Source organism: Callorhinus ursinus, unplaced genomic scaffold, assembly GCF_003265705.2.
Source record: "Callorhinus ursinus isolate GAN/ISIS: 27379988/994484 unplaced genomic scaffold, GSC_fseal_2.0 scaffold12, whole genome shotgun sequence".
NCBI lineage: Eukaryota > Metazoa > Chordata > Mammalia > Carnivora > Otariidae > Callorhinus > Callorhinus ursinus.
Genome location: NW_027397074.1, coordinates 77,568,367 through 77,583,560, shown reverse-complemented (window position 1 = coordinate 77,583,560; position 15,194 = coordinate 77,568,367). Strand labels below are relative to the sequence as shown.

Here is a 15,194-nt window from a genome sequence, read left to right as displayed (position 1 = left end):
AAGCAGGGTGAATGTTCCAGAACATTAATTAAGCAGGGTGAATGTTCTGGGTGACCATTGCCGTGAACCAAACCACCCTGAAACCGAGTGGCCAACAACAACAATTTCGTGTTATTGCTTGTGGTCCTTTGGCAGACTGGGCCCATCAGGGTGGTTCTTGCTAGGGTCTCGCGTGCAGTGCAGTTGGCTGTTGACCAGGCCATGGGTCATCTGAAGGACTGGCTGGGTTGGACGCTGAGGACGCTCACTCACTTGGCCGCCGTTGACATTGACTGCCAGCCGGGGGCTCAGCTGTGCTGATGACCAGAGTGCCCACTTGTAGCCTCTCCAAGTGGCCTGGGCTTCTCAACCGAGTGGCTCGGTTCTGGAAGGAGCTTTCCAAGAGCAAGTGTTCCAAGCAGCAGGAAACAGAGGCCGCCGGGCTGTGAAGATCACTGCCACTTCTGCCGTGTTCTGTTGGTTAAGTCAGCCGCCGCAGGGCCCCCCCATTTTCAAGGGGCTGGTGAAAGAACCCATGGGCTGGGCCTGATTACTGCACACTTTTGGAAAACACAATCAGTGCCGTCTGGGTCTTGTATGTAGGTGGGCAAGCAGGAAAGGGAGCTGTTCCTCGTGGGGACGTCCTCTCTGCTCAGGTGACCTGTGAGCGCAGGTCTGAGGGGAGTGAGGAAATGAGCCATGGGGGTATCTGGGGAAGAGTGTTCCAGCCAAGCAAGGCAGACACAGAGGCCTTGAGGCAGAAACCTGTGTGGCATGGTGAGGAATGGCTGAGGCGGGGTGGGAAGGCAGCCATGGAACCCGCACTTAGAAGACTTCGTGGGGCCGGGACGCCTGGGTGGCTCAGTTGGTTAAGCAACTGCCTTCGGCTCAGGTAATGATCCTGGAGTCCCGGGATCGAGTCCTGCATCGGGCTCCCTGCTCAGCGGGGAGTCTGCTTCTCCCTCTGACCCTCCCCCCTCTCATGTGCTCTCTCTCTCTCTCACTCTCTCTCTCAAATAAATAAATAAAATCTTAAAAAAAAAAAAATAGAAGACTTCGTGGGGGAGATACGTGTAGTGTCTTACCCCCAGGACGGAACAGTGCACAGATGCATGAAGAATTTTCCTTGGGCAGGGAGCCCTTGATGATGCCTCTATCCACGCCTGCCCCATGCTGCTCGCCTTCTCCCACCCCACCCTGACCCCGAGCCCCCTGGTGCCCTTCGCTTCTTGGTCTCCAACAGCCCATGAAGCCTTGTCAGGAAGTCACTCTTCCTGCCCAGAAGCCTGGTGCCTGGCACCATGTCACCCATTTTGCTCTGTTTGCTGCTATGTGACTTAGGATCGAGCGTCCCAGAGCAAGCCCTGGCTCGTGTCTTAGCTCTGGTGGCACGGCACTCTTCCTTTCAGGTCAGAGCCCCTCCCAGACATAAAGCAATGGCTCAGAGCCAAGGGGGCCTAGGTGCCCCTTGGCTGGGACTCCAGCCTGCCCTGTCCCTTGCCCAGCTCTGGCCAGGCCCCTTCTGGGGATCTGAACTCTTAGCCCACCACCCAACCCACTGGCTGGCTGAGCCCTGCCTCACACCATTGATTATCTGGAACCGTGACAACCTCAGCCTAAATCTAGACTCTCCTGACTCCCCCACTGTGGGGTCATTTGGCAATGGCTTGTTTGGTTTGTTTGTTTGCTTGTTTGTTTGTTTTTTGCACATAAAGACTGGCAGCAGGGGGACGAGTTGCATGGTGAGGGTCCCAATTCGGAAGCCTGCCTGCCTGGGTTTGGATCTGCCTCTGCCACACACTCATGGTGTTACTTTGGACAAGTAGTTTAATCTCTATGTGCTTTTTTTTTCTTCAATAGAGGGCTTTCACTGCATCTTTAAAATATTATAAATAGGTCTTAAGAATGAGCTGTCATTTTGTTATTTCCCTGGCTGGACAGCTCTTAGATCTTCTTCATCAGCCTGCTAAACTGTTCCTTTTTCGAAGACTTAGACACCATCCTAAAATATCCTGGTCTATTTGTTTTTAACTTTTGTGGCTTGCAGAATCGATGCAGCAACCTGAATTTGATACAAGTTCAGTGTCTTTTCCTTTAAGCATTGACTCATCTTCCTGGGCTTGAAATTGTGAACAAGCAATGCCTGGCTTCATTCAAATGCTGCTGATGCATTTCTCACCCAAGGAATTTCAGATTTCAACAAGAGCCTCACCCTCCAGAATGACAGTGGTGACCAGGAAGTGAGCACACAGACCTCATCTTGTCACAGAAGCAAGGATAACACCTTCCATCATGTTCTATACACACCACCAGCCAACACCACCTGTAGGGAGTTCCTTACTATTTCCCCACCATTTGTCCACCCAGAGCCTCTTCTTTTTTTTCCAAGGAGACAGTTCTACATTGATGTGCTTGAAGTCCCCCTGGGGCCCTTCGTGATACCTGTGCATCTCTTCCCAGTGATGTCTACATTTTCTCGAATGTCAGTAGTCTGTGTGCTGAGGATGGTCTTTATGCTCACAGTAGATGTGGCGGAGACCCCTTCGACATGCTTTTGTTTCTGCATCTATAAAGTGGGGTGTATAACATTACTGATGCCACAGGCTTGCTGTGAGTATTTACTGAGTTCCTGCATGTCAAGGGTTTAGAAAGATGCCCAGCACACAGCAGGTGCTAAGCATTGGCTCTAGTTACTTTACTCTTATCAGAGTCTGGGACTCCTTGCATGATGCTCCAGACCTTTCTGTGCTGCTCTCCAGAGCCAGGCCCTGTAGCTGGACCTCATCTCGAGGTCCCACAACCACTGGGCCTCTCAGGTTATTTTCCCCTCCCAGCTGGCCTTGCTGTCCTGATAACCCATCACACCCCCTACTTGAACCAGTTACTCAGAGAACTGAGAAGAGTATAAAATTTCACTTTGTGATAGAATTTGGCAGGAGCCCATTTGAATTTCCAGAGCCTGGACCAGGGGACTCAAAATAGGCTTTGGTACCTTTGGAGAGAAAACAGAAGTCTTAGCCATTGCCAGGCTTCGGTAGCGGCCACACAGTGGGAGCATTGGCTGACTAGCTGGGGAGGGTGGTGTAGGTGCTGGGCAGGAAGGGGGCAGTGTGGTTGCAGGCTGCTAAGAGACCTGGCTTGGGTTTTTCTGTCTACCAGCATGGGGTATTTGGTGTGCTTATGGATAAGTAGGGGGCCGGGAGGGGGGAAGCAAAGTCTCTGATGTTCCAGTGGCGATGAGCAGACACTGTAGTTTTGTCCCCATTTGGGAATGCTGGTCCGCTGAGTCCAGCTAATCACAAAAGGGTAAAGAATCAAGGAACATTTGAAACCTTGAAATAGGCTCTGGTTTCTGTGTTACTTTTTTTTTTTTAATTATTTTTTATTGCGGGAAAGATGCATAACATTAAATTTGCCATCTTAACTATTTCTAAGTGTCCAGTAGTGTTAAGTATAGTCACACTGTAGTGCAACCAATCTCCATAACTTTTTCATCTTGCAGAACTGAACTCTATAGTCATTAACAACTCCTGCTTTCCCCCTTTCAGCCCCTGGTAGACATCATTCTTTGTTTCTGTGAGTTTGACCGCTCTAAATATCTCTTCTAAGTGGAATCACACCAGGTTGGTTTCTCACTTTTGAAAGCCTAGACTTCCTTTTTTTTTTTAAGGTTTTATTTATTTATTTGACAGAGAGAGACACAGAGAGGGAACACAAGCAGGGGGAGTGGGAGAGGGAGAAGCAGGCTTCCCGCAGAGCAGGGAGCCCGAAGCGGGGCTCGATCCCAGGACCCCGGGATCATGACCTGAGCCGAAGGCAGACGCGTGACGACTGAGCCACCCAGGCGCCCCTCTTGAAACCTTTATGATGATCGCCAGCGTATACACCACCCGCTTACTTCTGCAGGCTCTTCTTCCTCAATCTTCCCCTTCCTGCCTTTGCTCAGCCCCCAGGTACTGCCTTCCTCCCTCTCCAATCTTTGGCCAGCATATCCACCTGTACACTTTGCCTGGGTGGGCTCCCCCAGCCATGGCTCCAACCACCACCTAAGAGCTAATGGCTTCTAACCTCCCTTTAAGGCTTTATCCTCCCTAAGCCTCTGTCCTAAAGCCCCTTCCCCTGATTCATCCCTGCAGATGCCACGATTTCAGACTTCTAGCCCCTGGAACTGAGAGAGAATAACTTTCTTTTGTTTTAAATCACCCAGTTTGTGATAATTTGTTATAGCAGCCTCAGGAAACCAATACAAGCCCCAAAACTTTACTAATGCTGTATTTCTTGACCTGGGTTAGAAGTACACGGGAGTTTCTTTATTATTGTTTTTAAACTGTACATATAAGTTATATATACATATATGATTTCAATAACAAAATAAAAAACAGCAAAAAGAACATCTAAGGAGTATCTGGGCTTTGACAATGCGTTCAGATTGGGCCCATTTGGCTTGTGGGTTTGCTGGGTATGCCAAGATAGAGGCAGGTCTGTGGGGCACGTGTGGGAGGGGACATTCTGTAGTTGAACTTAAACGTCATAGATAATGGGATAGAGCAATAGCCGAGGGGCTGTGGAAGGTTCATGTATTACAAGCAAGAACTTCATGTGATCATGGACCAGACGCCATTCCAGCAGGTGCGATGTCAACAGGAGGATGAGATGCCCTCCTTCTCGGGTGAAGCAAGCTATGCCCCGTCACAGGGAGGGTCCTAGACCCAGGAGCTTAAGTGGAAGGGCCGTCTGTTGGGCTGGGTGTGCAGTATGTAGCCAGAGGGCTTCTTTCTTTGATCAGATGGGGGATGTTTGGGGACTAGCTAAGCGATAGCCCTGTCTCCCTTGGAGTGGTGGCCAAGGTCTGAGTAGCCCCACCATCTCCAAGATGCTCATTACAATGCCGGGCACACCTGGCTCTCTGTTGCTGCCCCTGTGGACCTTCCAGGGGGAGGGGCTCGTCAAGGGCCAGAAGGGACCCCCACCCCACCCCACTGCAGACACAGTGTCCAGTGGTAGGCCAGCACAGCCCCCACCCACCCCTGGTGTCATGGGACTTCCTCTCAATGTGCCTCCTTCGAAACCCCATTGGCGGGCGCCTGGGTGGCTCAGATGGTTAAGCATCTGCCTTCGGCTCAGGTCATGATCCCAGGGTCCTGGGATCGAGTCCTGCATCGGGCTCCCTGCTCCTTGGGAGCCTGCTTCTCCCTCTGCTTCTCTCTCTCTCTCTCTCTCTCTCTCCCCCTCTCTCTCTCCCTCTGTCTCTCATGAATAAATAAATAAAATCTTTAAAAACAAACAAACAAACAAATAAACAAAAACAAAACCCCACTGGCTTTGTGAAACTGACCTTCCGGGCAGCTTTCCTCTTCCATTTTCTCCACCACTCCATCAGGACTGTGTGCTTTTTCTCTCTGCTTGGTTCCCTGCCTTGTAGTTAGAGGAGATAATAGCCATCCCAGGAATTGTCAATAAATGTATATTATTTTAGGTGAAAAAATTTTTTTTAAAGGATTCAAAAGCGAATATGGAATACCTTATGGAACTATGCTAAACAAATAGATGCTGGTTCTGAGTGTATGACAAAAGTGCCCTTTGGAAAGTGGGTACAGATGGGAGAAAATCACTTTATGCCCCTCTTAAAGCTCTGCTAAGTTCTGTTTAATGGATATTCTGGGAAGAGCTGGGCTGCCCTGCGGCTGCAGCCAAGTTGTAAAACTGTTTGGGATGTGGAAAGGTTAGTAAAGAGACCAATTGTACGGTCATTTCTAACGATCTGATGGGAAGGGTATTTGGAATGGCTTAAATGCTGGCTGCCGAGGAAACCAGTGATCGGAAAAATAACATCATGGGGCTTTTTATAAGGCCCACTGGTGTCATGATGCAATGTGATTATTTTTTCTGACTTTCTGGTTTTGCCACAGGAAAAGGAAGAAGGGAGGGAATCAGAGGAGTGCTCAGATGCTTAATTACCAGTGCTTTTCCCAGATAAATTATAAACAGGCAGTTAAAGAATTCTCTTGCTACAGAGAAGACAAAAAGCAGCTTTTAAACACTTTGGATATCAACATGCCCTAATTTCAAAAGCACTAGAGCTATGTATAACCCCAAAGATAATCTTTTTCTCCAAGGAATTATTAAGCAGAGTGTTAAAAAAAAAAAAAAAGTAACCCCTACTGTCCATTCCTGGGCCTATAGCAGACATCATTAATCAATCAAGGCAGATTTCCCTCCCCTTCCCCCATGGAACTGAGATGCTGCCCCAGAATTCTTCTCAACAATGTGTGCCTGACAGCTACTATAAATAGATCAGAATTGGCATGTGAGATGAGCCAACTAAAGAGGCACCTAGTCCGGTGGTTAAAAGTGTTGTCTTTGGAGCCAAATCTCAGTTCAGGCACTTAAACTTTCAGATAAGTTTCCTGACCTGCAAAATGCAGATAAGAATAGTACCTATCTCATTGGATTGTTGTAAGGATGAAATTAAGTGCCACACCTAAAGAGCTTAGAACAGGACGAAGAGTAAGTGGAAGTAGTCAGTAAAAGTTTTTTTAATTTTTTTCAGGATAAAAAGTTAAAGATCATTTACTGTGTAACCCTAGAGGAAGAACTAGATTAAGGGGGCGCCTGGGTGGCTCAGTGGGTTAAGCAACTGCCTTTGGCTCAGGTCATGATCCTGGAGTCCCGGGATCGAGTCCCGGGATCGAGTCCAGCATCGGGCTCCCTGCTCAGCAGGGAGTCTGCTTCTCCCTCTGACCCTCCCCCCTCTCATGCTCTCTCTATCTCATTCTCTCTCTCAAATAAATAAATAAAATCTAAAAAAAAAGAACTAGATTAAGATTTAATCATAATCTATAAATTAAAGATTTATTCCACAAAGGTATATTTAGCAACTATGAAATACCCAAGCATGTATAAAATGTTGGGAATTCTGTGGCTAGCAAGACAAATAAGGCATCATTTTTAGCTAGGTGACATAAATCTTGCTCTGAGTTGGCATCCTTTGAAATGCAATGATATAATGACAAGTCATTGGTTTATATTCAGTTGTTTTATTTATTTATTTAAAGATTTTATTTATTTATTCGACAGAGAGAGGCACAGTGAGAGCGGGAACACAAGCAGGGGGAGCGGGAGAGGGAGAAGCAGGCTTCCCGCGGAGCAGGGAGCCCGATGCGGGGCTCGATCCCAGGGCCCCGGGATCACGACCTGAGCCGAAGGCAGACGCCCAATGACTGAGCCGCCCAGGCGCCCCTATATTCAGTTGTTTTACATCAAAATTCTATTTAATAGAAAAATAATAATTGAGAAGCTAAGTGGCCAATTAAATATGGAAAGCTACTTAACGTCATTAATAAACAGGGGAACAAATTAATACAACAGTGAGAATGGGGTGGGGAAGAGAAGTAGAAGATCAAATGTAGGTATTCAGCATCCAAATATAAGGAATTCCAGCAAGAGAGAGGAGAGGCAAATAAGAGAGGAAATCACCAAAGAAATAATATAAAAATATGTCCAGGCCTGTAGGACAGGTGCCTCTAGATATAAAGGTCTGCTGCAGTGCATGGCAAAATGAATGCAAAACACCTTCACCGAAGTATATTATCATGACATTTCTGAATCTCATAAAGGAAAAAAAATAACATGGTTGGGGGAATGTTAAGAACTAGTTAAATATACAAAGAAACAGGAATCAAAATGGCACTAGATTTTTAACCTGTGGTTTTATACCCAGTCAATCTATTAGTCAAGTACAAAGGTAGAACAAAGAACAAAGGTAGACTTTGGTGACTTGAAAAAAATACTTCTGTTAAAGGATGATTTTTTTTTAAAGGTAAAATCATGACTCTCACAAATATAAAGTGAACGTGTGTTAAATATTGTACTTAACTCCTTATTAATGAGGGAACCAATAAGATGTTACAACCAGTATAAAGAAGCCAACGAACATAAAATTTATATGGAATTAAGGAATTTTCTTTCTTTTCTTTTTTTTTTTTTGAATAAAGGAATTTTCAAATGAATTTACAAACAGGTATGAAACTGCCCTTTTGTATGGTGTGGGGAGAGGGACATGGATTATTTATTTGCATATTTATAGATAAGAATTATTTTTGCATTGCCATCAGTTATCTACAATTTTCAGAGTTGTAAAATAGCTCTAAGGCAGTGAAAGGCACAGAGCCCCCATACTATCAAAATCACATAAGTCCAAAAGATGTGCTCTAAACAATACAGAGTTTTTCACCGAAGCACATTTTCCAAGTATACTCCCAAGTGATTTTTATTAGGATACTACTAGAGAATATGTGCCATCAGAAGGAAGGAGTAAAATTAAAAAGGGGGGTGGAGGGGAGTCTGGCTGGTGTGGTTGCTAAAGCGTGTGACACTTGATCTCAGGGTTGTGAGTTCGAGCCCCACATCGGGTGTAAAGATTACCTTAAAAAATAAAATTAAATTAAAAAAAAGAGGGCGACAGAAAGGGAGCAGGAGATGGGATCCTCAAAACAGGGACTAGGTATCCAACACAGGAAGGTGTGAAGAGAAGTCCCCGGCTATAGGAGAGCATTAGGTCAGAGCCCAGCCAACTCCGAGTGCAGGAGGACTCCCGAGAGTCTCCAAGAAGAAGAAATGGAACTGATGTACTTGAACATATGGAAAGTATTACGGAAAGGCCCTTGGCAGGGATGTGAAAGCTTTTGAGAACACTAATGATAGGTAATAGAAGGCGAAGTGAATAAAAAAGAAGCCATCATTGACTTTAGGGATACTGGAGGGTTGCACAGGAATGGAACTAAATAATGCTTCCCTGGCTCATCATAGTCATTCTAATGTAAATACGACTATTCACCCACAAAGTGTCATAGGGTTATGTTGGGGCGATGGGGGAGGGGAAGTGATGGGTGTACCTGTGGGAGACTTAGGGACTCACGCACCAACGTCCGTGAATGTCTAAAAATGATAAATTAAGAAATAGTAGAAGCATAGTATTCCTAAATATGGAGATTAAATGCCAGAAAAAATAGTTAGAAGCTTGCCAGTAGCTGCCTCTGGTGGTAAGAATGCTTAGGGCAGGGAACTGCTGTTTTTCATTAAAAACTTATATACATGCATATACACATACATGCATATATATATATAAAACTCTACATGCATTTATTAAAAATAAATTGGAAAAAAACCGATTACACCTAAAAAAAGGCATATATTATTAAGTGCTGGTGAAGTGTGGGTAATCTCAAACACTCCTCGTGAAGTATAAATTGGCACAGCCTTTTTGGAAAGGTCACTTGGCAGAATCTAGTGAAATTTTACATGTCCAAACCCGTCAACCCAGCAGTCACACGTCCTGACCTTTATCCTCAGAGAAAACACTTGCACATGTGCTCAAGGAAGCATGCCTAAGGATGTTCCTGGATTATTGTTTCTAAGGTAAAAAAAAGACGATGCTATAAATGTCCAATAAAAGGGAAATGGCAGTACAACAGAACAAATTAAAAGTCTGGTTTCATACTGTGCTGCTGAAGTGTACTATAAGTACCATGTACTAATTAGCTCTCTGACGCCTCATTTAGTGAAAAACACAAGTTCCAGAACAACAACATTAATGTTAAAATTGCAGCCACACCCACAGAAAATGAAGCTATACACACACACACACACACACACACACACACACACACACGGATATATATGTATATGTGTATATATATATATTCATTTTTTTTGTAGGGGCTGTATGACTTTATGTTTTAATTCTAGTTAGTTAACATACAGTGCTCTACGAGTGTCAGATGTACAATATAGTGATTCAGCACTTCCATACATCACTTGGTGCTCATCATGACAAGTGCCTTCCTTAGTCCCCATCACCTATGTCACCCACAAAGCAGTGTATTTTTTATATGTTCACATAAGCATGTCTCTGCACAGGAAAAATTCTGGAAGCATACATAACCAACTAATAATGGAATCAAGTGGGGACTTTACTGTCTTTTGCAGGGGAGGGGCAAAATGGAAATCTATTTTTAAATTCAAAAATTTTTGTGAATCATGGTAAAATACATGTAACATAAATTTACTAATTTAACCATTTCTAAGTGTACAGTTGAGTAGTATTAAGCACATTCACATTGTTGTACAACCATCTTTAGAACTTTTTCCATCTTGCAAATCTTAAATTCTCATACCCTTTAAACTGCAACTCCCCGTCCCCGCTCCCTACAGCTCCTGGCAACCACTGTTCTTCTTTGTCTCTGAATTTGGCCACTCTGTGTACCTCTTATCAATAAATTGTCCAGTGTATGTCTTTTCTGTGATGGGCTTATTTTGCTTAATGTCCTCCAGGTTCATTCGTGTGGTAGCTTGTGTCAGATTTCTTCCTTTTGTAAGCTGGCTCGTGCTTTTTTGTGAGAATATATACCTGTATTTGAGTGAAATGAAAAACAAATACAGTTTTCAAAAGGAAAAGCAAATACACATGTAGAAAAATGAACTGGTGGGAAAAATACACAAAAATGTTGCTCCTATATTTCTGGGTCAAGCCATTATGGTCATTTACATTTTCTTTTTCTTTTTTTAAAGATTTTATTTATTTATTTGAGAGAGAGAGAGAGTGCACAAGTTGGGGAGAGGGGCCGTGGGAGAGGGACAAGCAGATTCTCCACTGAGCGGGGCTCCATCCTAGGACCCTGAGATCATGACCTGAGCCAAAGACAGACGCTTAACTGACTGAGCCACCCAGGCGCCCCTACATTTTCTTTCATATTCTTTTTTGTCTGGATTGTATGTTATTTTAGCACCAGAAAAAAATACTAAAACTAGAAAGCAAGAAAGTATGCTATTCTGGTTTTGGCCCATCACCCCGGGCAGTCCTGCCATTTGGAAAGCAGCATTTGACTTGGTGCCTTGAGATGCAGCTCTGTTGACTTTGGAGGTAGGGATGGAGTACTTGAGCCCAAGGCCTGGCCCGAGGGCATGGCTGTCCTCCAGCCTGGGGTTATGGCTCCTGAACAGGTAAAAAGATGCTCAATCTAACTGGAAACACACAAATGACAAGTTAGAGTACAGTGGAGTTCTTTTTTTTGCTTATCAGTTTGCCAGAGTTTGATACTGTTCATTGGTGTGTTGGCGAAGCTATAGCAAAACAGGTGGCCTCAAACACTGTTGATGGGAGGGCAGATCGGCCCAATCTCTATGGCGAGCTGTAGCCATCAAAATTACAAATGCAGGGGGGCGCCTGGGTAGCACAGTCGGGTAAGCCTCCGACTCTTGGTTTCGGCTCAGGTGGTGGTCTCAGGGTCATGAGTTCAAGCTGTGCATCACTCCTCACTCAGCGTGGAGTCTGCTGGAGTTCCTTTCCCTCTGCCTCTGCCCCTCCCACTCGTGTGCGTTCTCTCTAAAATAAATAAATAGATCTTTTGTTTTAAAGATTTTTTTTTAAGATTTTATTTGTTTATTTGACAGAGAGATAGAGAGCCCAAGTAGGCAGAGAGGCAGGCAGAGGGAGAGGGAGAAGCAGGCTCTCTGCTGAGCAGGGAACCCGATGCAGGGCTCGATCCCAGGACCCTGGGATCATGACCTGAGCTGAAGGCAGCCACTTAACCAACTGAGCCACCCAGGCGCCCCTAAGTAAATAGATCTTTAAAACAAATTACAAATGCACGTGCCCTTTGACTCAGAAATCCCACTTCTAGTAATTCATCTAACAGATACACGTATGGACAAAATTATATATACAGGGTGATATTTGTTGCAGTGCTGTTTATAATAGCAAAAGTTTAGAAACAGCCAGTAGGGGACCAATTAAATAAATTTCTGTTGTTAAGCCCCCCAGTCTGCGTGTGGAGCTATGGTAACCGTGGTGGTGGGGGGAAGACCAGAGTGGAAGGAGGATTTGCAAGGATGTTACCGTATGACCTTTTGTCCACTGTTCTGTTTTGGGACAAAATGCCACGCTGCGAAATAAATGAGCTCTGTGCCTCAGTTTCCGAGTCTCTAAAAAGGAAATGATGATTCTAACCTCCTAGGGTCACTGTGAGGATTACGGGAGCCGATCCATGGCAAATGCTTCTGTCGAAGCCGGGCACAGCCACGGGTCAGGGGAGCTCCAGTGGTCCAAGTTCCAGCTGCCTGGACACAGACAAGACATGATGTCGGAAAAGTCAAGTGCAATGGGAATACACCCGAGAGTGTTCTCTCGGGGGACAACCGAGGACTGTGGTCAGGGCCGGCAGCCTGTTATATTGGTGGCTCTCCAAAGAGTCACACGTGTTGGGCTTCACAGCCTCGGGTGGATCTGATCGAACTGGTGGCTAGCGGTAACAGACGTGTCCCCTTAAGCCCCGTCCTGCCCACACCAAGGGCGAAAACCCCAACTAGGCCCACTCCTCCATTAAGCCCTTGGAAGAACAACTGATGTTTAAGGCAGCAGAAGAAAGACAGAGGAGAGGACAAGGTACCCCCTCCTCGTAAGGCCCTTCCCTGGGGGCCCGTTACACGTGCGCTCATATTTCACGGGCTAAATCTCATCACAAAGCGCCCGTCCTGCAGCGGGAGTTGAGAAAGGAAGTCTTGTAGCTGGCAGCCTTGCCGCCCTGAGTAACATGAATCCTACAGGCGAAGAAAATGTTCTGCAACGGGATATAGTGGTGATGGTTGTGCACCCTTGTGAGTGTACTAAATACCGAATGGTAGGTACAGTTTAAAGGGGTGAATTTTGTTCTGTGAATTTCATCACAATTGTTAAAAATTGGACTTCCGGTACTAAGGAATAAGAAAAAAATGAATATTGGGCGGTGGCAACCATCAGGCTTTCCCTACCTGCTTTTTACCTGCAACCACTTAGTTGCATTCGGTCTCTCTTGGCTTCTGGGCACCAGGGCAGGGGGATGGGGCACATGATTGACAGTCCGGGTCACATGCGACACTCTATGGCTGGGGGTTGGGGGTCTGGGGCTAGGAGAAGCTAGGCAGACACACAGTTGTCCTGACATTTGCAGGGAGGATTTAGCTAGGAAGTTCCCGGGAAGTGAGGCTTTGGGACAAACCAGTATCGGTAGGCACCGCCTTAATGAAGAGACAAGTGAACCTCTGACCCCTCGCTGGTTTTCTTGGGGCAGTCATAGCTAGAGCGCCATTATTTACCTTCTCCATTTCATGACCACTTCTTCTCCATTGTTTTCCTCAGCAGTCCAGGCCAGCCCAGCTGTCTGCTTTCGAACTGGATCTGTCCGCTCTTTGTAAGCCGTACCCCACACCGAGGATGGCTCTGTCCCTGAGATCGCCAGGCAAGTTCTGTCTAGATGGGCCTGTGTTACCTCTGCACCCCGACTCTGCTCCTAGGAAAGAAAGGGGCGAGCGTAGGGCACAGACCACAGGGGGTATGAGCAGCATGGGGCGTACTTAGCTGCCTCTCCTGCCCTGTGGGTTTCCAGAGGCCTGAGTCCTGCCCCGGGGCCTGCAGCTCAGAAGGAGCAGGGCAGGGGCCAGCGAAGGACAAGGGGGAAAGAAAGGGTTAAAGTCTGTCTAGGTTTTTCAATGGGATGAAACCAGGGTGGAGCGTCTGCCAAGAACAGGTCAGGTTCAAAACAGGAAACCCCAGGGTAGTGATAAATGGACACTTCTCTGTAGACTTTACATGGACCCCTAGGGAAAGCGCTGGAACTGATCTCATTTAACAGTTTTTTGGTGGGTTTTTTTGGTTTTTTTTTTTTTTTACAAATCACATTGAAGAGGAAGTGCACAATGAGCTCTCCAGGTTTGCCAATGACACTAATATCTTCCAGGCGCCGAACTGTTAAGGTAATGGGGGAGGGGCAGGGAAATGGCCACAGTGACGGGCAGGGGGTAGAGCCGCGTTCCCGGCAGAGCAGAGCCAGGCTCTGCTGCCCTCGGTTCGCTCAGGCCCCACGGATGCAATTCCTGGGGTACCTGCGGCAACCGGCGTGGGTGTAGGCTGCGGGGGAGAGGTGGGACAGTGGTGCCCGCATCTCTGGTCCTCCTGTGGGCTCCTGGAACCGCCGATTCCCTCCTGGCCTGTACGCAGAAGCCATGCTTCTTCTCTGGCCACCCCACCTTCCTAGAATTCCTTCAGGAACTGCCCTCTTTCCCTCCTTCTGCCGTGCTTAGCTCTGTGGTCACCTCCGCCGGCTCTCTGCTGTTCCTGCCAAGTCCCTCCTTGCTGGTGCATGAACTGTAGGTCTTCCCTGGCTCCTGACCTTAAGCCTCCTCTGCTTGGGTGATGTGTGGTGTGAGCTCCATCTGTCCCCAGCCTGGGGGCTGCATCCTCTGCCATGTCTTCCCACTCCTTTGAATCGACCTGGCCCACCATACCTCCCCTTCTCCCTGCCCCCACTCTCTTCCGACCAGCACTTGCTAGAACAGAGAAGCCCCACCTCAAAATACATTTCCATTGAATCTCAGCAGATGCTCAGCGTCCCGTCAGTTCTCTGACGGGGGGCTTCCACATCTCACCTTCCCCGAGTCCCTCATTTCTGCTGGAATCTTCACCTCAACATCAGGTGCTTTCTTCAGCTTAGCCTGCTCTTAATTCAGATATGCACCGGGGCACTTCCACTCCCCCTCTCTCCACTCCCACAAATGGTTCTGATTCTTATTTTCAGGCACCACAACCAATGATACAAAATGTTCTAGTGTTTACTTTCCAGGCACCCGGAAATCAACCAGCCAGGCCTGGTCTGCACAGACTAAGCAGTGCTCAGAGGTTCATAGGAAAGAGAAAGCCTTCTAAGGGTCCCGTCCTGCTCCATACATTAATCATAGGAGATTAAGCTGTAGCCTTTTGAGGGGCAAACTTTCTCAAGTTTAAATTGTTGGGAGGGCAACCAATGAAATAATTGATTAGTCAGGGATCCTCAACGAGTACCAAAATCATTCGGTGAAAACTAGTTGAGAAACAGGATAATTGCATGGTGCCTAACCCCACAGAATCACTTGCTAATCATGAGGGAGAAAAATACTTTATAAAGATCTGTGATCAGCTGACCCAATTTAGCGTCATTATAGAGGGACATATTATGGGGTTCCTGATGTCACATGAGTGAACTGTTCTTAATCTGTTCACCTTAATTTTTCAACCAGTGTCCTGGGAAAGAAATAAGCCCAGTGACCTAAGGCATCTCTATTAGAGTTCTCCAGAAAAACAGAACCAATCGGGGAACATGTGTGTGTGTGTGTGTGTGTGTGTGTGTGTGTGTGTGTGTGTGTGT

At 46.5% G+C, this 15,194-nt stretch overlaps 1 long non-coding RNA gene across 1 annotated transcript in view; it reads right to left on the bottom strand.

The window, feature by feature from the left end:
- Positions 1 to 9,639: 9,639 nt before the first annotated feature.
- Positions 9,640 to 15,194, bottom strand: part of LOC141373917 (uncharacterized) — an 8,689-nt gene continuing 3,134 nt past the window's right edge. The window contains exons 2-3 of the long non-coding RNA XR_012380372.1: positions 13,111 to 13,304; positions 9,640 to 10,387 (exon numbers count right to left, since the gene is read on the bottom strand). This is a non-coding gene — a long non-coding RNA (uncharacterized lncRNA). The remainder of the gene's footprint in view (positions 10,388 to 13,110; positions 13,305 to 15,194) is intronic.